The sequence below is a fragment of the Stegastes partitus genome, unplaced genomic scaffold, assembly GCF_000690725.1.
Source record: "Stegastes partitus isolate 25-593 unplaced genomic scaffold, Stegastes_partitus-1.0.2 Scaffold461, whole genome shotgun sequence".
Taxonomy (NCBI): Eukaryota; Metazoa; Chordata; class Actinopteri; family Pomacentridae; genus Stegastes; species Stegastes partitus.
The window spans coordinates 274795-279397 of NW_007578192.1; the positions used below are offsets into that span (position 1 = coordinate 274795).

General features: G+C 44.3%; 1 protein-coding gene across 1 annotated transcript in view; it reads left to right on the forward strand.

Moving 5' to 3' along the window:
- Positions 1–4603, forward strand: part of large2 (LARGE xylosyl- and glucuronyltransferase 2) — a 127529-nt gene that overhangs the window by 49355 nt on the left and 73571 nt on the right. The gene's annotated exons all lie outside the window — the stretch shown is intronic.

Sequence of the window (4603 nt, forward strand, 5' to 3'; positions counted from 1 at the left end):
TCTCTTCGTACAGAAAAACGGGGCTCCCAGCATTGCTTTCACACCCGAAACGTTCCTGCTATGGAAACACGTCAAGCACCATCTTGGAAACTACTTTCACCACAGCTGTCCTCATGAAGTACGTACTGGTTCTAGTACAATGTAGTAGGACATGCAGGTACATTTGGAACACTACCTATTGAGACACACCAAATCTTCTTCTGGTGACTAAATAATGTGGTAGTATTCATCCTGGTCCGCAGAATGTGTCAAAACGACGAGTCTTCAACTTGAATTTCATTTTGGGGAAGAGGAAGAACTCACATTGAGCCAAATCTGGTGACTGGGGAGAGATGATTGTGTTGCTGTGGCCCAAAAAAAACTGAGTTAATCACTGCATTGGAGCCCCAACATGCCATTGTGCCACAGTTCAGGCAGTTTGTGCCAAATGTTTTCTCACACCGACCAACCAATCGACACCGACGCCAGAGAAACAAATCTGCATAACCTCCAGTAAATGTTAATGTCCCTGTCTCGTTATGGCGCTCCAGCTGATGGTAATGCTGTCGGACAGGCGCTGTAATGTGAAGTAATATCTCTGTGTTTTAGTGAGTTCAGCGCAGATCAGTGTGACAGCAGCGTCACAGTGGTTCTAAATGATGGATTTGCAGTCGTTGGTCAGCCTTTGTTCCCCGTGTTTCTAAACCGTATCCGTCATTTCCTAGATTAAAGTCAGTTTAATATCTGTTTCTGACCCCTGTCTGTTTTACAAACAGCTTAGTGGGTCAACTGGTCATAAATCCCATCATCTGCTTACGTCTGTGCAGGAATCCGAGTATCATGGACACTGATGTGTGTGAAACCACCACAGAGGACACTGAGGGAGTCCTTGTGGTCATATGATGTGAAACGTAAGAATCTGTCCCCACCAGTGTTTATAATTGACCACAAACCTCAGCGACCAGAGTTGTGTTTTTTTCCATCTGGAGGAGGATCAGAGTCTGGAAACTGCCGTTGATTTGTCACTCAACTGAATCACTGTGAACGGACGGGGTTGTTGTTGTTGTTGTTGTTGTGTTGCTGGTTTAAACGTACACACTCGTGTACGTGGGTGGCAGTTATGAAACTTCACAGGGTGTGTTTGACTGAACATGTAGCTGCTGGCTGAAGAGTTAACATGAAAACAAATAGAAATGCTTCATCTTAACTGGTATTTATTGTGTTTTTAACAACTGAAACATGGAAAGAGACGATGCAAATTATGAAAAATATACCGTATCATTTCTGAGTCTGCTGCTGCCTGAAACTCTGTGTGTGAGTTTCATGTTTTTTCCAGTTGGTAACGTCGATGCTTTGACAGTAAATATTCTGATCTCCGATGTTCTTTGGCTACATTGCAGTAACACAGTACATAACGTCGGCCATTTTATCTCGTCTCAGTGTTTCTTGATTGATGTGCATGCAGAGGCTCGAGCAGTTTAGAGGGCAGAGCGTAACACGGACTCTTTACTGAAGCTATGATATACCGACGTTCCCTAAACGCCTCACTGCTATGTGACAGAGAAGCCTCTAGTCTCCACTCAGTTACTGCAGTTCACACAGCTGTGTGACAAAGAGAAAAGATGACATGTATTTGGACGAGTCACTCACAAGCAGACCCGCTAAATGTCAACATGACCACTAATAATGTTTATTAGTGCTTGGCTGATGTCTGGTTGCTCTTCGGAGCTCTGAACTCTGCTGGGTCGTCCATCCTTTAGCCTTGTGTTGTAGACTGACTCTGTGTCGAAATCTAATTTTTGCAGACTGTACTTTGCATCATTGCTTCATTTTTTTCCACAATTAACAGGCAGAAAAGGCTGCAGTGAGTTCATATCATTCCGTTGTGCTGTAGGGCTTCGGCTAACTACACCGATAATTATTGTCTTTAATAATTGATGATTTTTTTTGTGTGTTTTAAATGTCAGAAAACAGTGAAAAATGACTGTTATTATCCCCTTGAAGGCTGAACTAACCTTTTAAATGTCTTGGCAAAAAGCTGAAACCCCAAATTTCGAGTTCACTTTTATAGAAAACTGAGAAATTAACAATTGGTGCCATTGATATTCTGACATTTGAGTGTTTTCTGGTATAATAATGAAGTTTATGTGTATCGTAGGGGTGAGTTGGCATCCAACGGTGTTTTTTCTTGGAGGCTAATCCAACTATGGCTGCAGTGGAAATGCTATCCGTGAGTGGCTTTTTTTCCCCCCAAGAGGTTAAGATCAACAATATTCCTCCCATATTTTTGCTGGACACTTTCTGAGGTCTTTCATGCACATGTAGGAAACTTTTGAGAATCGGGTTTAAGTGGAGATGTGGTGCAGATTTGTTAAATTGTGAGAAATCCGTCTGAGAAATCGCTTCAGTGCTGTAAGGAGTTAAGTAGGGAGATACTTTATTCATCCCCTTGCAGAAATTCAAGGTATCTAGCAGTTCACACATGTTACATTTAGGAAAAATAAGGAAACAAATGTGCAAAAGAAGCTGTACAGTAACGTGCTGCTAGAGGAGATAAGGTGCAAAACTGTGCTGGTACTTATGATAAAAAAGACAGAATAATCAGATTAGTGAAGTGCCTGTAAACTAATCTCAACCCCCTGAATCTACAAGAAAAAGCCCAAGAACTACCATCTGACGCTGGGCTGGGCTCAGTTTGAGGCGGATTCTCCCCCCGGGTCACACCGAGCAGCTTTAATGGCTGCCGTTGTTTCACACTTGGAGCCATCGGAGGGCTGTTAGCACACAAACAACAGCAGCATCCCGCCATCAGCCGCAGTGAAAACAGCCCCGACCTCCCGCCGGCCGGGATGACTCCAGCCCCCCCGCGTCCTCCTTGATGTGGCTGCAGATTAGACTGTCGGCATGCGAGGCGATGATTCGTCACAGGTTCTGGCTCGCATCGGGCTCCGGGGCAGAGTTTCTCGGGGTTTTTCTGACAGGCGTCGTGTCGCCTCCCTCTGTTCTGTTCGGCTGAAGAGAGGAAGGCGCCATCTGGACGGAGCGCAGGGAGGACGGAATAAAGACAAGACGCTCCTTTTTGTTCGCTTTCTTCCCCTTCGTCCTTCACTCCTCCCATCTGCCTCTTCGCCCTCCTCTGCTGCTCCAGAACCACAGGGTTCACCTCCCAAAAGTCAACCAGGACGAGGCCTGCCGGCAGACTTGGAATCATGTTTTACAAAACACCGCTTACAGAAGCAGCCAGTTTTTACCTCAGCCACCCTGTCCTCCTGCAACCGTTTGACACGAGTCATCCAGTCCTGAGCAGCAAAGCTTTTCAATCGCTTCATTAGACAACTCTTGTTTTTTTTTTTTCACAGCTGCATTCTCATTTACATTTTGAAAGAAATGCAAATTTTTCCCTGAAAATTAAAGACGGTGACGCAGTAGGAAACGCTTCCAGTTTGAAGTCTGTGTGAGGAGGTAGGAGGAGAGGATGACGGAAACAAGGCTTCAGCTGCTTTGTTACGTTTATGTGCCAAAACTACCTGGTTAGCGTCACAGAAACAGACAAAAGAAGTATTGACGCATCGATTTCATGAGGCAGCTGTGTAGGAGAGGAATGAAAATATCCAAAGTTTCAAACAGACTCTGGCACACTGTCTAAATTGCAAGAATATAGTCTGCAGGAGTAGCACAGCAGATGTCAAATTAGCCAAATAATTAAAATAAATTCAAACAAATAGGATCCTAAACATGCAAAATACCAAGAGAAAACGGTTGATTCAAGTCGAGACCGTTTTTTTTTTTGTAGATTTGTAGATTGATAGCGTCTGTTTTGTTAAATTGAGGCACCAAAAGTTGTGATTATTAGAAAACATCACAGACGACCCTTTCACACCATGTTTGAAGCGTCTCCTCCGGTTTTTTGGGTTGCAAGTTTGACGTGTCTCATCCCATCTGATTTAAACTTTGGTCGCCTCAGTAGGAACGACAAAAAGAAGGAATGAAATAAAAGCAAAGAGTGACGCCTCACAAGAAAATGTAATCCTGGAGAAATCATGTCAAAGATGCAGTAAAGTTGTGTTGTAATGTGATTTAGGAAAGCGTAAAAGCAGTCTAGCCAGTTTATTATTATCTTTACATTTGTTTGTTCCAAACTACGTTGAATAGGCACAACTGAGTAAATGCTCGACCTCTGCGACAGTAAAACATGTTTTTCCTGCACAGAAGGATTAAGTTGGCTTCCAAAGATGTTTGTGTGTGTGTGTGTGTGTGTGTGTTGCCTAAGGTGAATGGGATTCGTTTCCATCCATCCCTTTATATTCTTGTGCTTATCTGGAGTTGGTTTGTGGTGGCGGCAGGATTATCTCTCCCCGGGAATGTTTTCCAGTTCCTGGCGTTCTTACTGCTCACTAGAGATCTGCAGGTTTACACTGAGGGTTTCCTCACAGTTGCCTGGAAAACCTCCAGAGGAAGGCAGCAGGAGGCTAATGCTAGTCAGATGCCCAAACCACCTCCGCTGGCTCCTTTTGTCTCGAAGAGCTCCTCACCCAAACTCTAAGACTGAGACCCGCCGGCAGAGGAAGCTCATGCTGGCTGCTTTGTGTCATCACTACCAGAACCCATGACCAATCGTTGGGCT